This window comes from Rhipicephalus microplus, chromosome 9 (assembly GCF_043290135.1).
Source record: "Rhipicephalus microplus isolate Deutch F79 chromosome 9, USDA_Rmic, whole genome shotgun sequence".
NCBI lineage: Eukaryota > Metazoa > Arthropoda > Arachnida > Ixodida > Ixodidae > Rhipicephalus > Rhipicephalus microplus.
This window is the reverse complement of record NC_134708.1, coordinates 68,620,988-68,643,523: the sequence shown is the minus strand read 5'-3', so window position 1 is coordinate 68,643,523 and position 22,536 is coordinate 68,620,988. Positions and strand designations below refer to the sequence as shown.

The following is a 22,536-nucleotide window of genomic DNA, read 5'->3' as shown; positions in this document are numbered from 1 at the left end:
GATCTCGCTGACAACACCATCGTGTCTGCCGTGCATGCACATATCCTCGTTAGTATTGTGGTCAGTATCCCCGCCTGTCACGCGGGAGACCGGGGTTCGATTCCCCGACGGGGAGCAGTAACTTTTTAGTTACCATAGGGTGGAAATTGAACCTGCACTGCTATACCATTCGGCAAAATAATCTTCGTTTTCTCCATCTCCTCCAGAGTAAGCTAATATAATGTGGAAGCTCTAGCGCCAGGTGTCTTTGTTTTTTTTTCTCTTCCACTGAAACAGTCGTGTCAAGCTAGAGTGTTGATATCACAGACAACACCGTCGTGTCTGCCGTCATGCGCATATCCTCGTTAGTATAGTGGTCAGTATCCCTGCCTGTCACGCGGGAGACCGGGGTTTAATTCCCGGACGGGGAGCAGTAATTTTGTAGTTACCACAGGGTGGAAATTCAACGTGCACTAATATATCATTCGGCAAAATAATCTTCGTTTTCTCCATCTCCTCCAGAGTAAGCTAATATAATGGAGAAGCTCAAGTGCCAGGTGTCTGTTTTTTTTTCTCTCCCACTGAAACAGTCGTATTAAGCTAGAGTGTTGATCTCGCAGACAACACCGTCGTGTCTGCCGTGCATGCGCATATCCTCGTTAGTATAGTGGTCAGTATCCCCGCCTGTCGCGTGGGAGACCGGGGTTCGATTCCCCGATGGGCAGCAGTAATTTTTTAGTTTCCATAGGTTGGAAATTGAACCTGCACTGCTATACCATTCGGCAAAATAATCTTCGTTCTCTCCATCTCCTCCAGAGTAAGCTAATATAATGTGGAAGCTCTAGCGCCAGGTGTCTTTGTGTTTTTTCCTCTCCCACTGAAACGTTCATGTCAAGCTAGAGTTGTGATCTCGCAGACAATACCGTCGTGTCTGCCGTGCATGCGCATATCCTCGTTAGTATAGTGGTCAGTATCCCCGCCTGTCACGCGGGAGACCGGGGTTCGATTTCCCGACGGGGAGCAGTAATCTTTTAGTTACCATAGGTCGGAAATTCAACCTGCACTAATATACCATTCGGCAAAATAATCTTCGTTTTCTCCATCTCCTCCAGAGTAAGCTATTATAATGGGGAAGCTCTAGCGCCAGGTGTCTGTTTTTTTTCTTTCCCACTGAAACAGTCGTGTCAAGCTAGAGTGTTGATCTCGCAGACAACACCGTCGTGTCTGCCGTCATGCGCATATCCTCGTTAGTATAGTGGTCAGTATCCCTGCCTGTCACGCGGGAGACCGGGGTTTAATTCCCCGACGGGGAGCAGTAATTTTTTAGTTACCATAGGGGGGAAATTGAACCTGCACTGCTATACCAATCAGCAAAATAAACTTCGTTCTCTCCATCTCCTCCAGAGTAAGCTAATATAATGGGAAAACTCTAGTGCCAGGTGTCTTTGTTTTTTTCCTCTCCCACTGAAACAGTCATGTCAAGCTAGAGTTGTGATCTCGCTGACAACACCGTCGTGTCTTCCGTGCATACACATATCCTCGTTAGTATAGTGGTCAGTATCCCCGCCTGTCACGCGGGTGACCGGGGTTTAATTCCCCGACAGTGAGCAGTAATTTTTTAGTTACCATAGGGTGGAAATTCAACCTGCACTAATATATCATTCGGCAAAATAATCTTCGTTTTCTCCATCTCCTCCTGAGTAAGCTAATATAATGGGGAAGCTCTAGCGCCAGGTGTTCTTTTTTTCTGTCCCACTGAAACAGTCATGTCAAGCTAGAGTTGTGATCTCGCTGACAACACCGTCGTGTCTGCCGTGCATGCGCAAATCCTCGTTAGTATAGTTGTCAGTATCCCCGCCTGTCACGCGGGAGACCGGGGTTCGATTCCCCGACGGGGAGCAGTACTTTCTTAGTTACCATAGGGTGGAAATTGAACCTGCACTGCTATACCAATCGTAAAATAATCTTCGTTCTCTCTATCTCCTCAAAAGTAAGCTAATATAATGGGGAAGCTTTAGCGCCAGGTGTCTTTTGTTTTTTTTCCTCTCCCACTGAAACAGTCATGTCAAGCTAGAGTTGTGATCTCGCTGACAACACCATCGTGTCTGCCGTGCATGCACATATCCTCGTTAGTATTGTGGTCAGTATCCCCGCCTGTCACGCGGGAGACCGGGGTTCGATTCCCCGACGGGGAGCAGTAACTTTTTAGTTACCATAGGGTGGAAATTGAACCTGCACTGCTATACCATTCGGCAAAATAATCTTCGTTTTCTCCATCTCCTCCAGAGTAAGCTAATATAATGTGGAAGCTCTAGCGCCAGGTGTCTTTGTTTTTTTTTCTCTTCCACTGAAACAGTCGTGTCAAGCTAGAGTGTTGATATCACAGACAACACCGTCGTGTCTGCCGTCATGCGCATATCCTCGTTAGTATAGTGGTCAGTATCCCTGCCTGTCACGCGGGAGACCGGGGTTTAATTCCCGGACGGGGAGCAGTAATTTTGTAGTTACCACAGGGTGGAAATTCAACGTGCACTAATATATCATTCGGCAAAATAATCTTCGTTTTCTCATCTCCCCCAGAGTAAGCTAATATAATGGGGAAGCTCTAGAGCCAGGTGTTTTTTTTCTGTCCCACTGAAAAAGTCATGTCAAGCGAGAGTTGTGATCTCGCTGACAACACCGTCGTGTCTGCCGTGCATGCGCATATCCTCGTTAGTATAGCGGTCAGTATCCCCGCCTGTCACGCGGGAGACCGGGGTTCGATTCCCCAACGGGGAGCAGTATTTTTTAGTTACCGTAGGGTGGAAATTGAACCTGCACTGCTATACCAATTGGCAAAATAATCTTCGTTTTCTCCATCTCCTCCAGAGTAAGCTAATATAAAGGGGAAGCTCTAGCACCAGGTGTCTTTGTTTTTTTTCCTCTCCCACTGAAACAGTCATGTCAAGCTAGAGTTGTGATCTCGCTGACAACACCGTCGTGTCTTCCGTGCATACACATATCCTCGTTAGTATAGTGGTCAGTATCCCCGCCTGTCACGCGGGAGACCGGGGTTTAATTCCCCGACAGTGAGCAGTAATTTTTTAGTTACCATAGGGTGGAAATTCAACCTGCACTAATATATCATTCGGCAAAATAATCTTCGTTTTCTCCATCTCCTCCTGAGTAAGCTAATATAATGGGGAAGCTCTAGCGCCAGGTGTTCTTTTTTTCTGTCCCACTGAAACAGTCATGTCAAGCTAGAGTTGTGATCTCGCTGACAACACCGTCGTGTCTGCCGTGCATGCGCAAATCCTCGTTAGTATAGTTGTCAGTATCCCCGCCTGTCACGCGGGAGACCGGGGTTCGATTCCCCGACGGGGAGCAGTACTTTCTTAGTTACCATAGGGTGGAAATTGAACCTGCACTGCTATACCAATCGTAAAATAATCTTCGTTCTCTCTATCTCCTCAAAAGTAAGCTAATATAATGGGGAAGCTTTAGCGCCAGGTGTCTTTTGTTTTTTTTCCTCTCCCACTGAAACAGTCATGTCAAGCTAGAGTTGTGATCTCGCTGACAACACCATCGTGTCTGCCGTGCATGCACATATCCTCGTTAGTATTGTGGTCAGTATCCCCGCCTGTCACGCGGGAGACCGGGGTTCGATTCCCCGACGGGGAGCAGTAACTTTTTAGTTACCATAGGGTGGAAATTGAACCTGCACTGCTATACCATTCGGCAAAATAATCTTCGTTTTCTCCATCTCCTCCAGAGTAAGCTAATATAATGTGGAAGCTCTAGCGCCAGGTGTCTTTGTTTTTTTTTTCTCTTCCACTGAAACAGTCGTGTCAAGCTAGAGTGTTGATATCACAGACAACACCGTCGTGTCTGCCGTCATGCGCATATCCTCGTTAGTATAGTGGTCAGTATCCCTGCCTGTCACGCGGGAGACCGGGGTTTAATTCCCGGACGGGGAGCAGTAATTTTGTAGTTACCACAGGGTGGAAATTCAACGTGCACTAATATATCATTCGGCAAAATAATCTTCGTTTTCTCATCTCCCCCAGAGTAAGCTAATATAATGGGGAAGCTCTAGAGCCAGGTGTTTTTTTTCTGTCCCACTGAAAAAGTCATGTCAAGCGAGAGTTGTGATCTCGCTGACAACACCGTCGTGTCTGCCGTGCATGCGCATATCCTCGTTAGTATAGCGGTCAGTATCCCCGCCTGTCACGCGGGAGACCGGGGTTCGATTCCCCAACGGGGAGCAGTATTTTTTAGTTACCGTAGGGTGGAAATTGAACCTGCACTGCTATACCAATTGGCAAAATAATCTTCGTTTTCTCCATCTCCTCCAGAGTAAGCTAATATAAAGGGGAAGCTCTAGCACCAGGTGTCTTTGTTTTTTTTCCTCTCCCACTGAAACAGTCATGTCAAGCTAGAGTTGTGATCTCGCTGACAACACCGTCGTGTCTGCCGTGCATGCGCAAATCCTCGTTAGTATAGTGGTCAGTATCCCCGCCTGTCACGCGGGAGACCGGGGTTCGATTCCCCAACGGGGAGCAGTATTTTTTAGTTACCGTAGGGTGAAATTGAACCTGCACTGCTATACCAATTGGCAAAATAATCTTCGTTTTCTCCATCTCCACCAGAGTAAGCTAATATAAAGGGGAAGCTCTAGCGCCAGGTATCTGTTTTTTTTCTCTCCCACTGAAACAGTCGTGTCAAGCTAGAGTGTTGGTCTCGAAGACAACACCGTCGTGTCTGCCGTGCATGCACATATCCTCGTTAGTATAGTGGTCAGTATCCCCGCTTGTCACGCGGGAGACCGGGGTTCGATTCCCCGACGGGGAGCAGTAATTTTGTAGTTACCATAGGGTGGAAATTGAACATGCACTGCTATACTATTCGGCAAAATAATCTTCGTTTTCTCCGTCTCCTCCAGAGTAAGCTAATATAATGTGGAAGCTCTAGCGCCAGGTGTCTTTGTTTTTTTCCTCTCCCACTGAAACAGTCATGTCAAGCTAGAGTTGTGATCTCGCAGACAATACCGTCGTGTCTGCCGTGCATGCGCATATCCTCCTTAGTATAGTGGCCAGTATCCCCGCCTGTCACGCGGGAGACCGGGGTTCGATTCCCCGACGGGGAGCAGTAATCTTTTAGTTACCATAGGGTGGAAATTCAACCTGCACTAATATACAATCGGCAAAATAATCTTCGTTTTCTCCATCTCCTCCAGAGTAAGCTAATATAAAGGGGAAGCTCTAGCGCCAGGTATCTGTTTTTTTTCTCTCCCACTGAAACAGTCGTGTCAAGCTAGAGTGTTGATATCGCAGACAACACCGTCGTGTCTGCCGTCATGCGCATATCCTCGTTAGTATAGTGGTCAGTATCCCCGCCTGTCACGCGGGAGACCGGGGTTCGATTCCCCGACGGGGAGCAGTAATCTTTTAGTTACCATAGGGTGGAAATTGAACCTGCACTGCTATACCAATCAGCAAAATAATCTTCGTTAATTCCATATCTTCCAGAGTAAGCTAATATAATGGGGAAGCTCTAGCGCCAGGTGTTTTTCTGTGCCACTGAAACAGTCATGCCAAGCTAGAGTTGTGATCTCGCTGACAAGACCGTCGTGTCTGCAGTGCATGCGCATATCTTTGTTAGTATAGTGGTCAGTATCCCCGCCTGTCACGCGGGAGACCGGGGTTTAATTCCCCGACAGGGAGCAGTAATTTTTTAGTTACCATAGGGTGGAAATTCAACCTGCACTAATATATCCTTCCGCAAAATAATCTTCGTTTTCTCCATCTCCCCCAGAGTAAGCTAATATAATGGGGAAGCTCTAGCGCCAGGTGTTTTTTTTTCTGTCCCATTGAAAAAGTCATGTCAAGCGAGAGTTGTGATCTCGCTGACAACACCGTCGTGTCTGCCGTGCATGCGCATATCCTCGTTAGTATAGTGGTCAGTATTCCCGCCTGTCACGCGGGAGACGGGGGTTCGATTCCCCGACGGGGAGCAGTAATTTTTTAGTTACCATAGGGTGGAAATTGAACCAGCACTGCTATACCAATCGGCAAAATAATCTTCGTTCTCTCCATCTCCTCCAGAGTAAGCTAATATAATGAGGAAGCTCTAGCGCCAGGTGTCTGTTTTTTTTCCTCTCCCACTGAAACAGTCATGTCTAGCTAGAGTTGTGATCTCGCTGACAGCACCGTCGTGTCTGCCGTGCATGCGCATATCCTCGTTAGTATAGTGGTCAGTATCCCCGCCTGTCACGTGGGAGACCGGGGTTCGATTCCCCGATGGGCAGCAGTAATTTTTTAGTTTCCATAGGTTGGAAATTGAACCTGCACTGCTATACCATTCGGCAAAATAATCTTCGTTCTCTCCATCTCCTCCAGAGTAAGCTAATATAATGTGGAAGCTCTAGCGCCAGGTGTCTTTGTGTTTTTTCCTCTCCCACTGAAACGTTCATGTCAAGCTAGAGTTGTGATCTCGCAGACAATACCGTCGTGTCTGCCGTGCATGCGCATATCCTCGTTAGTATAGTGGTCAGTATCCCCGCCTGTCACGCGGGAGACCGGGGTTCGATTTCCCGACGGGGAGCAGTAATCTTTTAGTTACCATAGGTCGGAAATTCAACCTGCACTAATATACCATTCGGCAAAATAATCTTCGTTTTCTCCATCTCCTCCAGAGTAAGCTATTATAATGGGGAATCTCTAGCGCCAGGTGTCTGTTTTTTTTCTTTCCCACTGAAACAGTCGTGTCAAGCTAGAGTGTTGATCTCGCAGACAACACCGTCGTGTCTGCCGTCATGCGCATATCCTCGTTAGTATAGTGGTCAGTATCCCTGCCTGTCACGCGGGAGACCGGGGTTTAATTCCCCGACGGGGAGCAGTAATTTTTTAGTTACCATAGGGTGGAAATTGAACCTGCACTGCTATACCAATCAGCAAAATAATCTTCGTTCTCTCCATCTCCTCCAGAGTAAGCTAATATAATGGGAAAACTCTAGCGCCAGGTGTCTTTGTTTTTTTCCTCTCCCACTGAAACAGTCATGTCAAGCTAGAGTTGTGATCTCGCTGACAACACCGTCGTGTCTTCCGTGCATACACATATCCTCGTTAGTATAGTGGTCAGTATCCCCGCCTGTCACGCGGGAGACCGGGGTTTAATTCCCCGACAGTGAGCAGTAATTTTTTAGTTACCATAGGGTGGAAATTCAACCTGCACTAATATATCATTCGGCAAAATAATCTTCGTTTTCTCCATCTCCTCCAGAGTAAGCTAATATAATGGGGAAGCTCTAGCGCCAGGTGTTCTTTTTTTCTGTCCCACTGAAACAGTCATGTCAAGCTAGAGTTGTGATCTCGCAGACAATACCGTCGTGTCTGCCGTGCATGCGCATATCCTCGTTAGTATAGTGGTCAGTATCCCCGCCTGTCAGGCGGGAGACCGGGGTTCGATTCCCCAACGGGGAGCAGTAATCTTTTAGTTACCATAGGGTGGAAATTCAACCTGCACTAATATACCATTCGGCAAAATAATCTTCGTTTTCTCCATCTCCTCCAGAGTAAGCTATTCTATTGGGGAAGCTCTAGCGCCAGGTGTTCTTTTTTTCTGTCCCACTGAAACAGTCATGTCAAACTAGAGTTGTGATCTCGCTGACAACAGCGTCGTGTCGGCCGTGCATGCGCATATCCTCGTTAGTATAGTTGTCAGTATCCCCGCCTGTCACGCGGGAGACCGGGGTTCGATTCCCCGACGGGGAGCAGTAATTTTTAAGTTACCATAGTGTGGAAATTCAACCTGCACTAATATATCATTCGGCAAAATAATCTTCGTTTTCTCCATCTCCCCCAGAGTAAGCTAATATAATGGGGAAGCTCTAGCGCCAGGTGTTCTTTTTATCTGTCCCACTGAAACAGTCATGTCAAGCTAGAGTTGTGATCTCGCTGACAACACCGTCGTGTCAGCCGTGCATGCGCATATCCTCGTTAGTATAATTGTCAGTATCCCCGCCTGTCACGCGGGAGACCGGGGTTCGATTCCCCGACGGGGAGCAGTAATTTTTTAGTTACCATAGGGTGGAAATTGAACCAGCACTGCTATACCAATCGGCAAAATAATCTTCGTTCTCTCCATCTCCTCCAGAGTAAGCTAATATAATGGGGAAGCTCTAGCGCCAGGTGTCTGTTTTTTTTCTTTCCCACTGAAACAGTCGTGTCAAGCTAGAGTGTTGATCTCGCAGACAACACGTTCGTGTCTGCCGTCATGCGCATATCCTCGTTAGTATAGTGGTCAGTATCCCTGCCTGTCACGCGGGAGACCGCGGTTCGATTTCCCGACGGGGAGCAGTAATCTTTTAGTTACCATAGGTCGGAAATTCAACCTGCACTAATATACATTCGGCAAAATAATCTTCGTTTTCTCCATCTCCTCCAGAGTAAGCTATTATAATGGGGAAGCTCTAGCGCCAGGTGTCTGTTTTTTTCTTTCCCACTGAAACAGTCGTGTCAAGCTAGATTGTTGATCTCGCAGACAACACCGTCGTGTCTGCCATCATGCGCATATCCTCGTTAGTATAGTGGTCAGTATCCCTGCCTGTCACGCGGGAGACCGGGGTTTAATTCCCCGACGGGGAGCAGTAATTTTTTAGTTACCATAGGGTGGAAATTGAACCTGCACTGCTATAACAATCAGCAAAATAATCTTCGTTCTCTCCATCTCCTCCAGAGTAAGCTAATATAATGGGAAAACTCTAGCGCCAGGTGCCTCTCCCACTGAAACAGTCATGTCAAGCTAGAGTTGTGATCTCGCTGACAACACCGTCGTGTCTTCCGTGCATACACATATCCTCGTTAGTATAGTGGTCAGTATGCCCGCCTGTCACGCGGGAGACCGGGGTTTAATTCCCCGACGGGGAGCAGTAATTTTTAAGTTACCATAGTGTGGAAATTCAACCTGCACTAATATATCATTCGGCAAAATAATCTTCGTTTTCTCCATCTCCCCCAGAGGAAGCTAATATAACTGGGAAGCTCTAGCGCCAGGTGTTTTTTTTCTGTCCCACTGAAAAAGTCATGTCAAGCGAGAGTTGTGATCTCGCTGACAACACCGTCGTGTCTGCCGTGCATGCGCATATCCTCGTTAGTATAGTGGTCAGTATCCCCGCCTGTCACGCGGGAGACCGGGGTTCGATTCCCCGACGGGGAGCAGTAATTTTTTAGTTACCATAGGGTGGAAATTGAACCTGCACTGCTATACCAATCGGCAAAATAATCTTCGTTCTCTCCATCTCCTCCAGAGTAAGCTAATATAATGTGGAAGCTCTAGCGCCACGTGTCTTTGTTTTTTTCCTCTCCCACTGAAACGGTCATGTCAAGCTAGAGTTGTGATCTCGCAGACAATACCGTCGTGTCTGCCGTGCATGCGCATATCCTCGTTAGTATAGTGGTCAGTATCCCCGCCTGTCCCGCAGGAGACCGGGGTTCGATTCCCCGACGGGGAGCAGTAATATTTTAGTTATCATAGGGTGGAAATTCAACCTGCACTAATATACCATTCGGCAAAATAATCTTCGTTTTCTCCATCTCCTCCAGAGTAAGCTATTCTATTGGGGAAGCTCTAGCGCCAGGTGTCTGTTTTTTTTTTCTTTCCCACTAAACAGTCGTGTCAAGCTAGAGTGTTGATCTCGCAGACAACACGTTCGTGTCTGCCGTCATGCGCATATCCTCGTTAGTATAGTGGTCAGTATCCCTGCCTGTCACGCGGGAGACCGGGGTTTAATTCTCCGACGGGGAGCAGTAATTTTTTAGTTACCATAGGGCGGAAATTCAACCTGCACTAATATATCATTCGGCAAAATAATCTTCGTTTTCTCCATCTCCTCCAGAGTAAGCTAATATAATGGGGAAGCTCTAGCGCCAGGTGTTCTTTTTTTCTGTCCCAATGAAACAGTCATGTCAAGCTAGAGTTGTGATCTCGCTGACAACAGCGTCGTGTCGGCCGTGCATGCGCATATCCTCGTTAGTATAGTTGTCAGTATCCCCGCCTGTCACGCGGGAGACCGGGGTTCGATTCCCCGACGGGGAGCAGTAATTTTTAGGTTACCATAGTGTGGAAATTCAACCTGCACTAATATATCATTCGGCAAAATAATCTTCGTTTTCTCCATCTCCCCCAGAGTAAGCTAATATAATGGGGAAGCTCTAGCGCCAGGTGTTCTTTTTATCTGTCCCACTGAAACAGTCATGTCAAGCTAGAGTTGTGATCTCGCTGACAACACCGTCGTGTCAGACGTGCATGCGCATATCCTCGTTAGTATAGTTGTCAGTATCCCCGCCTGTCACGCGGGAGACCGGGGTTCGATTCCCCGACGGGGAGCAGTAATTTTTAGGTTACCATAGTGTGGAAATTCAACCTGCACTAATATATCATTCGGCAAAATAATCTTCGTTTTCTCCATCTCCCCCAGAGTAAGCTAATATAATGGGGAAGCTCTAGCGCAAGGTGTTTTTTTTTCTGTCCCACTGAAAAAGTCATGTCAAGCGAGAGTTGGGATCTCGCTGACAACACCGTCGTGTCTGCCATGCATGCGCATATCCTCGTTTTTATAGTGGTCAGTATCCCCGCCTGTCACGCGGGAGACCGGGGTTCGATTGCCGAACGGAGGCAGTAATTTTTTAGTTACCATAGAGGGGAAATTGAACCTGCACTGCTATACCAATCGGCAAAATAATCTTTGTTCTCTCCAACTCCTCCAGAGTAAGCTAATATAATGGGGAAACTCTAGCGCCAGGTGTCTTTGTTTTTTTCCTCTCCCACTGAAACAGTCATGTCAAGCTAGAGTTGTGATCTCGCAGACAATACCGTCGAGTCGGCCGTCGATGCGCATATCCTCGTTAGTATAGTGGTCAGTATCCCCGCCTGTCACGCGGGAGACCGAGGTTCGATTCCCCGACGGGGAGCAGTAATCTTTTAGTTACCATAGGGTGGAAATTCAACCTGCACTAATATACCATTCGGCAAAATAATCTTCGTTTACTCCATCTCCTGCAGAGTAAGCTAATATAATGGAGAAGCTCTAGTTCCAGGTTTCTGTTTTTTTTCTCTCCCACTGAAACAGTCGTGTCAAGCAAGAGTGTTGATCTCGCAGACAACACCGTCGTGTCTGCCGTCATGCGCATAACCTCGTTAGTATAGTGGTCAGTATCCCTGCCTGTCACGCGGGAGACCGGGGTTTAATTCCCCGACGGGGAGCAGTAATTTTTTAGTTACCATAGGGTGAAAATTGAGCTTGCACTGCTATACCAATCGGCAAAATAATCTTCGTTCTCTCCATCTCCTCCAGAGTAAGCTAATAGAATGGGAAAACTCTAGCGCCAGGTGTCTTTGTTTTTTTCCTCTCCCACTGAAACAGTCATGTCAAGCTAGAGTTGTGATCTCGCTGACAACACCGTCGTGTCTGCCGTGCATGCGCAAATCCTCGTTAGTATAGTTGTCAGTATCCCCGCCTGTCACGCGGGAGACCGGGGTTCGATTCCCCGACGGGGAGCAGTAATTTTTAAGTTACCATAGTGTGGAAATTCAACCTGCACTAATATACCATTCGGCAAAATAATCTTCGTTTTCTCCATCTCCTCCAGAGTAAGCTATTATAATGGGGAAGCTCTAGCGCCAGGTGTCTGTTTTTTTTCTTTCCCACTGAAACAGTCGTGTCAATCTAGAGTGTTGATCTCGCAGACAACACCGTCGTGTCTGCCGTCATGCGCATATCCTCGTTAGTATAGTGGTCAGTATCCCTGCCTGTCACGCGGGAGACGGGGGTTTAATTCCCCGACAGGGAGCAGTAATTTTTTAGTTACCATGGGGTTGAAATTGAACCTGCACTGCTATACTAATCAGCAAAATAATCTTCGTTCTCTCCATCTCCTCCAGAGTAAGCTAGTATAATGGGAAAACTCTAGCGCCAGGTGTCTTTGTTTTTTTTCTTCTCCCACTGAAACAGTCATGTCAAGCTAGAGTTGTGATCTCGCTGACAACACCGTCGTGTCTTCCGTGCATACACATATCCTCGTTAGTATAGTGGTCAGTATCCCCGCCTGTCACGCGGGAGACCGGGGTTTAATTCCCCGACAGTGAGCAGTAATTTTTAGTTACCATAGGGTGGAAATTCATCCTGCACTAATATATCATTCGGCAAAATATTCTTCGTTTTCTCCATCTCCTCCAGAGTAAGCTAATATAATGGGGAAGCTCTAGCGCCAGGTGTTCTTTTTTTCTGTCCCACTGAAACAGTCATGTCAAGCTAGAGTTGTGATCTCGCTGACAACACCGTCGTGTCTGCCGTGCATGCGCAAATCCTCGTTAGTATAGTTGTCTGTATCCCCGCCTGTCACGCGGGAGACCGGGGTTCGATTCCCCGATGGGGAGCAGTAATTTTTAAGTTACCATAGTGTGGAAATTCAACCTGCACTAATATATCATTCGGCAAAATAATCTTCGTTTTCTCCATCTCATCCAGAGTAAGCTAATATAATGGGGAAGCTCTAGCGCCAGGTGTTTTTTTCTGTCCCACTGAAAAAGTCATGTCAAGCGAGAGTTGTGATCTCGCTGACAACACCGTCGTGTCTGCCGTGCATGCGCATATCCTCGTTAGTATAGTGGTCAGTATCCCCGCCTGTCATGCGGGAGACCGGGGTTCGATTCCCCGACGGGGAGCAGCAATTTTTTAGTTACCATAGGGTGGAAATTGAACCTGCACTGCTATACCAATCGGCAAAATAATCTTCGTTCTCTCCATCTCCTCCAGAGTAAGCTAATATAATGTGGAAGCTCTAGCGCCACGTGTCTTTGTTTTTTTTCCTCTCCCACTGAAACGGTCATGTCAAGCTAGAGTTGTGATCTCGCAGACAATACCGTCGTGTCTGCCGTGCATGCGCATATCCTCGTTAGTATAGTGGTCAGTATCCCCGCCTGTCACGCGGGAAACCGGGGTTCGATTCCCCGACGGGGAGCAGTAATATTTTAGTTACCATAGGGTGGAAATTCAACCTGCACTAATATACCATTCGGCAAAATAATCTTCGTTTTCTCCATCTCCTCCAGAGTAAGCTATTCTATTGGGGAAGCTCTAGCGCCAGGTGTCTGTTTTTTTTTCTTTCCCACTGAAACAGTCGTGTAAAGCTAGAGTGTTGATCTCGCAGACAACACGTTCGTGTCTGCCGTCATGCGCATATCCTCGTTAGTATAGTGGTCAGTATCCCTGCCTGTCACGCGGGAGACCGGGGTTTAATTCCCCGACGGGGAGCAGTAATTTTTTAGTTACCATAGGGCGGAAATTCAACCTGCACTAATTTATCATTCGGCAAAATAATCTTCGTTTTCTCCATCTCCTCCAGAGTAAGCTAATATAATGGGGAAGCTCTAGCGCCAGGTGTTCTTTTTTTCTGTCCCACTGAAACAGTCATGTCAAGCTAGAGTTGTGATCTCGCTGAGAACAGCGTCGTGTCGGCCGTGCATGCGCATATCCTCGTTAGTATAGTTGTCAGTATCCCCGCCTGTCACGCGGAAGACCGGGGTTCAATTCCCCGACGGGGAGCAGTAATTTTTAAGTTACCATAGTGTGGAAATTCAACCTGCACTAATATATCATTCGGCAAACTAATCTTCGTTTTCTCCATCTCCCACAGAGTAAGCTAATATAATGGGGAAGCTCTAGCGCCAGGTGTTCTTTTTTTCTGTCCCACTGAAACAGCCATGTCAAGCTAGAGTTGTGATCTCGCTGACAACAGCGTCGTGTCAGCCGTGCATGCGCATATCCTCGTTAGTTTAGTTGTCAGTATCGCCGCCTGTCATGCGGGAGACCGGGGTTCGATTCCCCGACGGGGAGCAGTAATTGTTTAGTTACCATAGGGTGGAAATTCAACCTGCACTAATATATCATTCGGCAAAATAATCTTCGTTTTCTCCATCTCCCCCGGAGTAAGGTAATATAATGGGGAAGCTCTAGCGCAAGGTGTTTTTTTTTTCTGTCGCACTGAAAAAGTCATGTCAAGCGAGAGTTGGGATCTCGCTGACAACACCGTCGTGTCTGCCGTGCATACGCATATCCTCGTTAGTATAGTGGTCAGTATCCCCGCCTGTCACGCGGGAGACCGGGGTTTGATTGCCGAACGGGGAGCAGTAATTTTTTAGTTACCATAGAGGGGAAATTGAACCTGCACTGCTATACCAATCGGCAAAATAATCTTCGTTCTCTCCAACTCCTCCAGAGTAAGCTAATATAATGGGGAAACTCTAGCGCCAGGTGTCTTTGTTTTTTTTCCTCTCCCACTGAAACAGTCATGTCAAGCTAGAGTTGTGATCTCGCAGACAATACCGTCTTGTCTGCCGTCGATGCGCATATCCTCGTTAGTATAGTGGTCAGTATCCCCGCCTGTCACGCGGGAGACCGGGGTTCGATTCCCCGACGGGGAGCAGTAATCTTTTAGTTACCATAGGGTGGAAATTCAACCTGCACTAATATACCATTCGGCAAAATAATCTTCGTTTACTCCATCTCCTCCAGAGTAAGCTATAATAATGGAAAAGCTCAAGTTCCAGGTTTCTGTTTTTTTTCTCTCCCACTGAAACAGTCGTGTCAAGCAAGAGTGTTGATCTCGCAGACAACAACGTCGTGTCTGCCGTCATGCGCATATCCTCGTTAGTATAGTGGTCAGTATCCCTGCCTGTCACGCGGGAGACCGGGGTTTAATTCTCCGACGGGGAGCAGTAATTTTTTAGTTACCATAGGGTGGAAATTGAACTTGCACTGCTATACCAATCGGCAAAATAATCTTCGTTCTCTCCATCTCCTCCAGAGTAAGCTAATAGAAAGGGAAAACTCTAGCACCAGGTGTCTTTGTTTTTTTTCCTCTCCCACTGAAACAGTCATGTCAAGCTAGAGTTGTGATCTCGCTGACAACACCGTCGTGTCTGCCGTGCATGCGCAAATCCTCGTTAGTATAGTTGTCAGTATCCCCGCCTGTCACGCGGGAGACCGGGGTTCGATTCCCCGACGGGGAGCAGTAATTTTTAAGTTACCATAGTGTGGAAATTCAACGTGCACTAATATATCATTCGGCAAAATAATCTTCGTTTTCTCCATCTCCCCCTGAGTAAGCTAATATAATGGGGAAGCTCTAGCGCCAGGTGTTCTTTTTTTCTGTCCCACTGAAACAGTCATGTCAAGCTAGAGTGGTGATCTCGCTGACAACACCGTCGTGTCGGCCGTGCATGCGCATATTCTCGTTAGTATAGTTGTCAGTATCCCCGCCTGTCACGCGGGAGACCGGGGTTCGATTCCCCGACGGGGAGCAGTAATTTTTTAGTTACCATAGAGGGGAAATTGAACCTGCACTGCTATACCAATCGGCAAAATAATCTTTGTTCTCTCCAACTCCTCCAGAGTAAGCTAATATAATGGGGAAACTCTAGCGCCAGGTGTCTTTGTTTTTTTCCTCTCCCACTGAAACAGTCATGTCAAGCTAGAGTTGTCATCTCGCAGACAATACCGTCGAGACGGCTGTCGATGCGCATATCCTCGTTAGTATAGTGGTCAGTATCCCCGCCTGTCACGCGGGAGACCGAGGTTCGATTCCCCGACGGGGAGCAGTAATCTTTTAGTTACCATAGGGTGGAAATTCAACCTGCACTAATATACCATTCGGCAAAATAATCTTCGTTTACTCTATCTCCTGCAGAGTAAGCTAATATAATGGAGAAGCTCTAGTTCCAGGTTTCTGTTTTTTTTTCTCTCCCACTGAAACAGTCGTGTCAAGCAAGAGTGTTGATCTCGCAGACAACACCGTCGTGTCTGCCGTCATGCGCATAACCTCGGTAGTATAGTGGTCAGTATCCCTGCCTGTCACGCGGGAGACCGGGGTTTAATTCCCCGACGGGGAGCAGTAATTTTTTAGTTACCATAGGGTGGAAATTGAGCTTGCACTGCTATACCAATCGGCAAAATAATCTTCGTTCTCTCCATCTCCTCCAGAGTAAGCTAATAGAATGGAAAAACTCTAGCGCCAGGTGTCTTTGTTTTTTTCCTCTCCCACTGAAACAGTCATGTCAAGCTAGAGTTGTGATCTCGCTGACAACACCGTCGTGTCTGCCGTGCATGCGCAAATCCTCGTTAGTATAGTTGTCAGTATCCCCGCCTGTCACGCGGGAGACCGGGGTTCGATTCCCCGACGGGGAGCAGTAATTTTTAAGTTACCATAGTGTGGAAATTCAACCTGCACTAATATACCATTCGGCAAAATAATCTTCGTTTTCTCCATCTCCTCCAGAGTAAGCTATTATAATGGGGAAGCTCTAGCGCCAGGTGTCTGTTTTTTTTCTTTCCCACTGAAACAGTCGTGTCAAGCTAGAGTGTTGATCTCGCAGACAACACCGTCGTGTCTGCCGTCATGCGCATATCCTCGTTAGTATAGTGGTCAGTATCCCTGCCTGTCACGCGGGAGACGGGGGTTTAATTCCCCGACAGGGAGCAGTAATTTTTTAGTTACCATGGGGTGGAAATTGAACCTGCACTGCTATACTAATCAGCAAAATAATCTTCGTTCTCTCCATCTCCTCCAGAGTAAGCTAGTATAATGGGAAAACTCTAGCGCCAGGTGTTTTTGTTTTTTTTTCTTCTCCCACTGAAACAGTCATGTCAAGCTAGAGTTGTGATCTCGCTGACAACACCGTCGTGTCTTCCGTGCATACACATATCCTCGTTAGTATAGTGGTCAGTATCCCCGCCTGTCACGCGGGAGACCGGGGTTAATTCCCCGACAGTGAGCAGTAATTTTTTAGTTACCATAGGGTGGAAATTCAACCTGCACTAATATATCATTCGGCAAAATAATCTTCGTTTTCTCCATCTCCTCCAGAGTAAGCTAATATAATGGGGAAGCTCTAGCGCCAGGTGTTCTTTTTTTCTGTCCCACTGAAACAGTCATGTCAAGCTAGAGTTGTGATCTCGCTGACAACACCGTCGTGTCTGCCGTGCATGCGCAAATCCTCGTTAGTATAGTTGTCAGTATCCCCGCCTGTCACGCGGGAGACCGGGGTTCGATTCCCCGACGGGGAGCAGTAATTTTTAAGTTACCATAGTGTGGAAATTCAACCTGCACTAATATATCATTCGGCAAAATAATCTTCGTTTTCTCCATCTCCCCCAGAGTAAGCTAATATAATGGGGAAGCTCTAGCGCCAGGTGTTTTTTTCTGTCCCACTGAAAAAGTCATGTCAAGCGAGAGTTGTGATCTCGCTGACAACACCGTCGTGTCTGCCGTGCATGCGCATATCCTCGTTAGTATAGTGGTCAGTATCCCCGCCTGTCACGCGGGAAACCGGGGTTCGATTCCCCGACGGGGAGCAGTAATTTTTTAGTTACCATAGGGTGGAAATTCAACCTGCACTAATATACCATTCGGCAAAATAATCTTCGTTTTCTCCATCTCCTCCAGAGTAAGCTATTCTATTGGGGAAGCTCTAGCGCCAGGTGTCTGTTTTTTGTTCTTTCCCACTGAAACAGTCGTGTAAAGCTAGAGTGTTGATCTCGCAGACAACACGTTCGTGTCTGCCGTCATGCGCATATCCTCGTTAGTATAGTGGTCAGTATCCCTGCCTGTCACGCGGGAGACCGGGGTTTAATTCCCCGACGGGGAGCAGTAATTTTTTAGTTACCATAGGGCGGAAATTCAACCTGCACTAATTTATCATTCGGCAAAATAATCTTAGTTTTCTCCATCTCCTCCAGAGTAAGCTAATATAATGGGGAAGCTCTAGCGCCAGGTGTTCTTTTTTTCTGTCCCACTGAAACAGTCATGTCAAGCTAGAGTTGTGATCTCGCTGAGAACAGCGTCGTGTCGGCCGTGCATGCGCATATCCTCGTTAGTATAGTTGTCAGTATCCCCGCCTGTCACGCGGAAGACCGGGGTTCAATTCCCCGACGGGGAGCAGTAATTTTTAAGTTACCATAGTGTGGAAATTCAACCTGCACTAATATATCATTCGGCAAACTAATCTTCGTTTTCTCCATCTCCCACAGAGTAAGCTAATATAATGGGGAAGCTCTAGCGCCAGGTGTTCTTTTTTTCTGTCCCACTGAAACAGCCATGTCAAGCTAGAGTTGTGATCTCGCTGACAACAGCGTCGTGTCAGCCGTGCATGCGCATATCCTCGTTAGTTTAGTTGTCAGTATCGCCGCCTGTCATGCGGGAGACCGGGGTTCGATTCCCCGACGGGGAGCAGTAATTTTTTAGTTACCCTAGGGTGGAAATTCAACCTGCACTAATATATCATTCGGCAAAATAATCTTCGTTTTCTCCATCTCCCCCGGAGTAAGGTAATATAATGGGGAAGCTCTAGCGCAAGGTGTTTTTTTTTCTGTCGCACTGAAAAAGTCATGTCAAGCGAGAGTTGGGATGTCGCTGACAACACCGTGGTGTCTGCCGTGCATGCGCATATCCTCGTTAGTATAGTGGTCAGTATCCCCGCCTGTCACGCGGGAGACCGGGGTTCGATTGCCGAACGGGGAGCAGTAATATTTTAGTTACCATAGAGGGGAAATTGAACCTGCACTGCTATAGCAATCGGCAAAATAATCTTCGTTCTCTCCAACTCCTCCAGAGTAAGCTAATATAATGGGGAAACTCTAGCGCCAGGTGTCTTTTTTTTTCCTCTCCCACTGAAACAGTCATGTCAAGCTAGAGTTGTGATCTCGCAGACAATACCGTCTTGTCTGCCGTCGATGCGCATATCCTCGTTAGTATAGTGGTCAGTATCCCCGCCTGTCACGCGGGAGACCGGGGTTCGATTCCCCGACGGGGAGCAGTAATCTTTTAGTTACCATAGGGTGGAAATTCAACCTGCACTAATATACCATTCGGCAAAATAATCTTCGTTTACTCCATCTCCTCCAGAGTAAGCTATAATAATGGAAAAGCTCTAGTTCCAGGTTTCTGTTTTTTTTCTCTCCCACTGAAACAGTCGTGTCAAGCAAGAGTGTTGATCTCGCAGACAACACCGTCGTGTCTGCCGTCATGCGCATATCCTCGTTAGTATAGTGGTCAGTATCCCTGCCTGTCACGCGGGAGACCGGGGTTTAATTCCCCGACGGGGAGCAGTAATTTTTTAGTTACCATAGGGTGGAAATTGAACTTGCACTGCTATACCAATCGGCAAAATAATCTTCGTTCTCTCCATCTCCTCCAGAGTAAGCTAATAGAATGGGAAAACTCTAGCGCCAGGTGTCTTTGTTTTTTTCCTCTCCCACTGAAACAGTCATGTCAAGCTAGAGTTGTGATCTCGCTTACAACACCGTCGTGTCTGCCGTGCATGCGCAAATCCTCGTTAGTATAGTTGTCAGTATCCCCGCCTGTCACGCGGGAGACCGGGGTTCCATTCCCCGACGGGGAGCAGTAATTTTTAAGTTACCATAGTGTGGAAATTCAACCTGCACTAATATATCATTCGGCAAAATAATCTTCGTTTTCTCCATCTCCCACAGAGTAAGCTAATATAATGGGGTAGCTTTAGCGCCAGGTGTTTTTTTTTCTGTCCCACTGAAAAAGTCATGTCAAGCGAGAGTTGTGATCTCGCTGACAACACCGTCGTGTCTGCCGTGCATGCGCATATCCTCGTTAGTATAGTGGTCAGTATCCCCGCCTGTCACGCGGGAGACCGGGGTTCGATTCCCCGACGGAGAGCAGTAATTTCGTAGTTACCATAGGGTGGAAATTGAACCTGCACTGCTATACCAATCGGCAAAATAATCTTCGTTCTCTCCATCTCCTCCAGAGTAAGGTAATATAATGGGGAAGCTCTAGCGCCAGGTGTTCTTTTTTTCTGTCCCACTGAAACAGTCATGTCAAGCTAGAGTTGTGATCTCGCTGACAACACCGTCGTGTCGGCCGTGCATGCGCATATTCTCGTTAGTATAGTTGTCAGTATCCCCGCCTGTCACGCGGGAGACCGGGGTTCGATTCCCCGACGGGGAGCAGTAATTTTTTAGTTACCATAGGGTGGAAAATCAACCTGCTCTAATATATCATTCGGCAAAATAATCTTCGTTTTCTCCATCTTCCCCGGAGTAAGCTAATATAATGGGGAAGCTCTAGCGCCAGGTGTTTTTTTTCTGTCCCACTGAAAAAGTCATGTCAAGCGAGAGTTGTGATCTCGCTGACAAAACCGTCGTGTCTGCCGTGCATGCGCATATCCTCGTTAGTATAGTGGTCAGTATCCCCGCCTGTCACGCGGGAGACCGGGGTTCGATTCCCCAACGGGGAGCAGTAATTTTTTAGTTACTCTAGAGTGGAAATTGAACCTGCACTGCTATACCAATCGGCAAAATAATCTTCGTTCTCTCCATCTCCCCCAGAGTAAGCTAATATAATGGGGAAGCTCTAGCGCCAGGTGTTTTTTTTCTGTCCCACTGAAAAAGTCATGTCATGCGAGAGTTGTGATCTCGCTGACAACACCGTCGTGTCTGCCGTGCATGCGCATATCCTCGTTAGTATAGTGGTCAGTATCCCCGCCTGTCACGCGGGAGACCGGGGTTCGATTCCCCGACGGGGAGCAGTAATTTTTTAGTTACCATAGGGTGGAAATTGAACCTGCACTGCTATACCAATCGGCAAAATAATCTTCGTTCTCTCCATCTCCTCCAGAGTAAGCTAATATAATGTGGAAGCTCTAGCGCCACGTGTCTTTGTTTTTTTCCTCTCCCACTGAAACGGTCATGTCAAGCTAGAGTTGTGATCTCGCAGACAATACCGTCGTGTCTGCCGTGCATGCGCATATCCTCGTTAGTATAGTGGTCAGTATCCCCGCCTGTCACGCAGGAAACCGGGGTTCGATTCCCCAACGGGGAGCAGTAATATTTTAGTTACCATAGGGTGGAAATTCAACCTGCACTAATATACCATTCGGCAAAATAATCTTCGTTTTCTCCATCTCCTCCAGAGTAAGCTATTCTATTGGGGAAGCTCTAGCGCCAGGTGTCTGTTTTTTTTTCTTTCCCACTGAAACAGTCGTGTAAAGCTAGAGTGTTGATCTCGCAGACAACACGTTCGTGTCTGCCGTCATGCGCATATCCTCGTTAGTATAGTGGTCAGTATCCCTGCCTGTCACGCGGGAGACCGGGGTTTAATTCCCCGACGGGGAGCAGTAATTTTTTAGTTACCATAGGGCGGAAATTCAACCTGCACTAATTTATCATTCGGCAAAATAATCTTCGTTTTCTCCATCTCCCCCAGAGTAAGCTAATATAATGGGGAAGCTCTAGCGCCAGGTGTTCTTTTTTTCTGTCCCACTGAAACAGTCATGTCAAGCTAGAGTTGTGATCTCGCTGAGAACAGCGTCGTGTCGGCCGTGCATGCGCATATCCTCGTTAGTATAGTTGTCAGTATCCCCGCCTGTCACGCGGAAGACCGGGGTTCAATTCCCCGACGGGGAGCAGTAATTTTTAAGTTACCATAGTGTGGAAATTCAACCTGCACTAATATATCATTCGGCAAACTAATCTTCGTTTTCTCCATCTCCCACAGAGTAAGCTAATATAATGGGGAAGCTCTAGCGCCAGGTGTTCTTTTTTTCTGTCCCACTGAAACCGCCATGTCAAGCTAGAGTTGTGATCTCGCTGACAACAGCGTCGTGTCAGCCGTGCATGCGCATATCCTCGTTAGTTTAGTTGTCAGTATCGCCGCCTGTCATGCGGGAGACCGGGGTTCGATTCCCCGACGGGGAGCAGTAATTTTTTAGTTACCATAGGGTGGAAATTCAACCTGCACTAATATATCATTCGGCAAAATAATCTTCGTTTTCTCCATCTCCCCCGGAGTAAGGTAATATAATGGGGAAGCTCTAGCGCAAGGTGTTTTTTTTTCTGTCGCACTGAAAAAGTCATGTCAAGCGAGAGTTGGGATCTCGCTGACAACACCGTCGTGTCTGCCGTGCATGCGCATATCCTCGTTAGTATAGTGGTCAGTATCCCCGCCTGTCACGCGGGAGACCGGGGTTCGATTGCCGAACGGGGAGCAGTAATTTTTTAGTTACCATAGAGGGGAAATTGAACCTGCACTGCTATACCAATCGGCAAAACAATCTTCGTTCTCTCCAACTCCTCCAGAGTAAGCTAATATAATGGGGAAACTCTAGCGCCAGGTGTCTTTGTTTTTTTTCCTCTCCCACTGAAACAGTCATGTCAAGCTAGAGTTGTGATCTCGCAGACAATACCGTCTTGTCTGCCGTCGATGCGCATATCCTCGTTAGTATAGTGGTCAGTATCCCCGCCTGTCACGCGGGAGACCGGGGTTCGATTCCCCGACGGGGAGCAGTAATCTTTTAGTTACCATTGGGTGGAAATTCAACCTGCACTAATATACCATTCGGCAAAATAATCTTCGTTTACTCCATCTCCTCCAGAGTAAGCTATAATAATGGAAAAGCTCTAGTTCCAGGTTTCTGTTTTTTTTTCTCTCCCACTGAAACAGTCGTGTCAAGCAAGAGTGTTGATCTCGCAGACAACACCGTCGTGTCTGC

The 22,536-nt window shown here is 47.3% G+C and overlaps 41 non-coding genes across 41 annotated transcripts; all 41 read left to right on the top strand.

The window, feature by feature from the left end:
- The first annotated feature begins 43 nt into the window (after nucleotides 1-43).
- On the top strand, nucleotides 44-115 carry TRNAD-GUC (transfer RNA aspartic acid (anticodon GUC)). The gene has a single exon. It is a non-coding gene; the product is annotated as a tRNA-Asp (tRNA).
- An 813-nt stretch (nucleotides 116-928) lies between these two features.
- On the top strand, nucleotides 929-1,000 carry TRNAD-GUC (transfer RNA aspartic acid (anticodon GUC)). The gene has a single exon. It is a non-coding gene; the product is annotated as a tRNA-Asp (tRNA).
- Nucleotides 1,001-1,220: 220 nt separating this feature from the next.
- Nucleotides 1,221-1,292, top strand: TRNAD-GUC (transfer RNA aspartic acid (anticodon GUC)). The gene has a single exon. It is a non-coding gene; the product is annotated as a tRNA-Asp (tRNA).
- A 514-nt stretch (nucleotides 1,293-1,806) lies between these two features.
- On the top strand, nucleotides 1,807-1,878 carry TRNAD-GUC (transfer RNA aspartic acid (anticodon GUC)). The gene has a single exon. It is a non-coding gene; the product is annotated as a tRNA-Asp (tRNA).
- A 224-nt stretch (nucleotides 1,879-2,102) lies between these two features.
- Nucleotides 2,103-2,174, top strand: TRNAD-GUC (transfer RNA aspartic acid (anticodon GUC)). The gene has a single exon. It is a non-coding gene; the product is annotated as a tRNA-Asp (tRNA).
- A 511-nt stretch (nucleotides 2,175-2,685) lies between these two features.
- Nucleotides 2,686-2,757, top strand: TRNAD-GUC (transfer RNA aspartic acid (anticodon GUC)). Its single transcript has one exon. It is a non-coding gene; the product is annotated as a tRNA-Asp (tRNA).
- A 514-nt stretch (nucleotides 2,758-3,271) lies between these two features.
- TRNAD-GUC (transfer RNA aspartic acid (anticodon GUC)) lies at nucleotides 3,272-3,343 on the top strand. The gene has a single exon. It is a non-coding gene; the product is annotated as a tRNA-Asp (tRNA).
- A 224-nt stretch (nucleotides 3,344-3,567) lies between these two features.
- TRNAD-GUC (transfer RNA aspartic acid (anticodon GUC)) lies at nucleotides 3,568-3,639 on the top strand. Its single transcript has one exon. It is a non-coding gene; the product is annotated as a tRNA-Asp (tRNA).
- A 512-nt stretch (nucleotides 3,640-4,151) lies between these two features.
- On the top strand, nucleotides 4,152-4,223 carry TRNAD-GUC (transfer RNA aspartic acid (anticodon GUC)). Its single transcript has one exon. It is a non-coding gene; the product is annotated as a tRNA-Asp (tRNA).
- Nucleotides 4,224-4,446: 223 nt separating this feature from the next.
- On the top strand, nucleotides 4,447-4,518 carry TRNAD-GUC (transfer RNA aspartic acid (anticodon GUC)). The gene has a single exon. It is a non-coding gene; the product is annotated as a tRNA-Asp (tRNA).
- A 219-nt stretch (nucleotides 4,519-4,737) lies between these two features.
- Nucleotides 4,738-4,809, top strand: TRNAD-GUC (transfer RNA aspartic acid (anticodon GUC)). Its single transcript has one exon. It is a non-coding gene; the product is annotated as a tRNA-Asp (tRNA).
- A 514-nt stretch (nucleotides 4,810-5,323) lies between these two features.
- TRNAD-GUC (transfer RNA aspartic acid (anticodon GUC)) lies at nucleotides 5,324-5,395 on the top strand. Its single transcript has one exon. It is a non-coding gene; the product is annotated as a tRNA-Asp (tRNA).
- Nucleotides 5,396-5,609: 214 nt separating this feature from the next.
- On the top strand, nucleotides 5,610-5,681 carry TRNAD-GUC (transfer RNA aspartic acid (anticodon GUC)). The gene has a single exon. It is a non-coding gene; the product is annotated as a tRNA-Asp (tRNA).
- A 218-nt stretch (nucleotides 5,682-5,899) lies between these two features.
- Nucleotides 5,900-5,971, top strand: TRNAD-GUC (transfer RNA aspartic acid (anticodon GUC)). Its single transcript has one exon. It is a non-coding gene; the product is annotated as a tRNA-Asp (tRNA).
- Nucleotides 5,972-6,489: 518 nt separating this feature from the next.
- On the top strand, nucleotides 6,490-6,561 carry TRNAD-GUC (transfer RNA aspartic acid (anticodon GUC)). The gene has a single exon. It is a non-coding gene; the product is annotated as a tRNA-Asp (tRNA).
- A 220-nt stretch (nucleotides 6,562-6,781) lies between these two features.
- On the top strand, nucleotides 6,782-6,853 carry TRNAD-GUC (transfer RNA aspartic acid (anticodon GUC)). The gene has a single exon. It is a non-coding gene; the product is annotated as a tRNA-Asp (tRNA).
- Nucleotides 6,854-7,658: 805 nt separating this feature from the next.
- TRNAD-GUC (transfer RNA aspartic acid (anticodon GUC)) lies at nucleotides 7,659-7,730 on the top strand. The gene has a single exon. It is a non-coding gene; the product is annotated as a tRNA-Asp (tRNA).
- An 801-nt stretch (nucleotides 7,731-8,531) lies between these two features.
- Nucleotides 8,532-8,603, top strand: TRNAD-GUC (transfer RNA aspartic acid (anticodon GUC)). The gene has a single exon. It is a non-coding gene; the product is annotated as a tRNA-Asp (tRNA).
- A 210-nt stretch (nucleotides 8,604-8,813) lies between these two features.
- Nucleotides 8,814-8,885, top strand: TRNAD-GUC (transfer RNA aspartic acid (anticodon GUC)). Its single transcript has one exon. It is a non-coding gene; the product is annotated as a tRNA-Asp (tRNA).
- A 217-nt stretch (nucleotides 8,886-9,102) lies between these two features.
- TRNAD-GUC (transfer RNA aspartic acid (anticodon GUC)) lies at nucleotides 9,103-9,174 on the top strand. The gene has a single exon. It is a non-coding gene; the product is annotated as a tRNA-Asp (tRNA).
- An 807-nt stretch (nucleotides 9,175-9,981) lies between these two features.
- Nucleotides 9,982-10,053, top strand: TRNAD-GUC (transfer RNA aspartic acid (anticodon GUC)). The gene has a single exon. It is a non-coding gene; the product is annotated as a tRNA-Asp (tRNA).
- A 219-nt stretch (nucleotides 10,054-10,272) lies between these two features.
- On the top strand, nucleotides 10,273-10,344 carry TRNAD-GUC (transfer RNA aspartic acid (anticodon GUC)). The gene has a single exon. It is a non-coding gene; the product is annotated as a tRNA-Asp (tRNA).
- A 512-nt stretch (nucleotides 10,345-10,856) lies between these two features.
- TRNAD-GUC (transfer RNA aspartic acid (anticodon GUC)) lies at nucleotides 10,857-10,928 on the top strand. The gene has a single exon. It is a non-coding gene; the product is annotated as a tRNA-Asp (tRNA).
- A 515-nt stretch (nucleotides 10,929-11,443) lies between these two features.
- TRNAD-GUC (transfer RNA aspartic acid (anticodon GUC)) lies at nucleotides 11,444-11,515 on the top strand. Its single transcript has one exon. It is a non-coding gene; the product is annotated as a tRNA-Asp (tRNA).
- A 1,094-nt stretch (nucleotides 11,516-12,609) lies between these two features.
- Nucleotides 12,610-12,681, top strand: TRNAD-GUC (transfer RNA aspartic acid (anticodon GUC)). Its single transcript has one exon. It is a non-coding gene; the product is annotated as a tRNA-Asp (tRNA).
- Nucleotides 12,682-12,905: 224 nt separating this feature from the next.
- TRNAD-GUC (transfer RNA aspartic acid (anticodon GUC)) lies at nucleotides 12,906-12,977 on the top strand. Its single transcript has one exon. It is a non-coding gene; the product is annotated as a tRNA-Asp (tRNA).
- Nucleotides 12,978-13,198: 221 nt separating this feature from the next.
- Nucleotides 13,199-13,270, top strand: TRNAD-GUC (transfer RNA aspartic acid (anticodon GUC)). The gene has a single exon. It is a non-coding gene; the product is annotated as a tRNA-Asp (tRNA).
- Nucleotides 13,271-14,367: 1,097 nt separating this feature from the next.
- TRNAD-GUC (transfer RNA aspartic acid (anticodon GUC)) lies at nucleotides 14,368-14,439 on the top strand. Its single transcript has one exon. It is a non-coding gene; the product is annotated as a tRNA-Asp (tRNA).
- A 516-nt stretch (nucleotides 14,440-14,955) lies between these two features.
- Nucleotides 14,956-15,027, top strand: TRNAD-GUC (transfer RNA aspartic acid (anticodon GUC)). Its single transcript has one exon. It is a non-coding gene; the product is annotated as a tRNA-Asp (tRNA).
- Nucleotides 15,028-15,541: 514 nt separating this feature from the next.
- TRNAD-GUC (transfer RNA aspartic acid (anticodon GUC)) lies at nucleotides 15,542-15,613 on the top strand. Its single transcript has one exon. It is a non-coding gene; the product is annotated as a tRNA-Asp (tRNA).
- A 516-nt stretch (nucleotides 15,614-16,129) lies between these two features.
- On the top strand, nucleotides 16,130-16,201 carry TRNAD-GUC (transfer RNA aspartic acid (anticodon GUC)). The gene has a single exon. It is a non-coding gene; the product is annotated as a tRNA-Asp (tRNA).
- Nucleotides 16,202-17,008: 807 nt separating this feature from the next.
- Nucleotides 17,009-17,080, top strand: TRNAD-GUC (transfer RNA aspartic acid (anticodon GUC)). The gene has a single exon. It is a non-coding gene; the product is annotated as a tRNA-Asp (tRNA).
- Nucleotides 17,081-17,296: 216 nt separating this feature from the next.
- TRNAD-GUC (transfer RNA aspartic acid (anticodon GUC)) lies at nucleotides 17,297-17,368 on the top strand. The gene has a single exon. It is a non-coding gene; the product is annotated as a tRNA-Asp (tRNA).
- Nucleotides 17,369-17,589: 221 nt separating this feature from the next.
- On the top strand, nucleotides 17,590-17,661 carry TRNAD-GUC (transfer RNA aspartic acid (anticodon GUC)). Its single transcript has one exon. It is a non-coding gene; the product is annotated as a tRNA-Asp (tRNA).
- Nucleotides 17,662-18,754: 1,093 nt separating this feature from the next.
- On the top strand, nucleotides 18,755-18,826 carry TRNAD-GUC (transfer RNA aspartic acid (anticodon GUC)). The gene has a single exon. It is a non-coding gene; the product is annotated as a tRNA-Asp (tRNA).
- Nucleotides 18,827-19,046: 220 nt separating this feature from the next.
- Nucleotides 19,047-19,118, top strand: TRNAD-GUC (transfer RNA aspartic acid (anticodon GUC)). Its single transcript has one exon. It is a non-coding gene; the product is annotated as a tRNA-Asp (tRNA).
- Nucleotides 19,119-19,631: 513 nt separating this feature from the next.
- On the top strand, nucleotides 19,632-19,703 carry TRNAD-GUC (transfer RNA aspartic acid (anticodon GUC)). Its single transcript has one exon. It is a non-coding gene; the product is annotated as a tRNA-Asp (tRNA).
- Nucleotides 19,704-20,211: 508 nt separating this feature from the next.
- On the top strand, nucleotides 20,212-20,283 carry TRNAD-GUC (transfer RNA aspartic acid (anticodon GUC)). Its single transcript has one exon. It is a non-coding gene; the product is annotated as a tRNA-Asp (tRNA).
- A 217-nt stretch (nucleotides 20,284-20,500) lies between these two features.
- Nucleotides 20,501-20,572, top strand: TRNAD-GUC (transfer RNA aspartic acid (anticodon GUC)). Its single transcript has one exon. It is a non-coding gene; the product is annotated as a tRNA-Asp (tRNA).
- A 516-nt stretch (nucleotides 20,573-21,088) lies between these two features.
- TRNAD-GUC (transfer RNA aspartic acid (anticodon GUC)) lies at nucleotides 21,089-21,160 on the top strand. The gene has a single exon. It is a non-coding gene; the product is annotated as a tRNA-Asp (tRNA).
- Nucleotides 21,161-22,256: 1,096 nt separating this feature from the next.
- Nucleotides 22,257-22,328, top strand: TRNAD-GUC (transfer RNA aspartic acid (anticodon GUC)). The gene has a single exon. It is a non-coding gene; the product is annotated as a tRNA-Asp (tRNA).
- The last annotated feature ends 208 nt before the right edge of the window (nucleotides 22,329-22,536 follow it).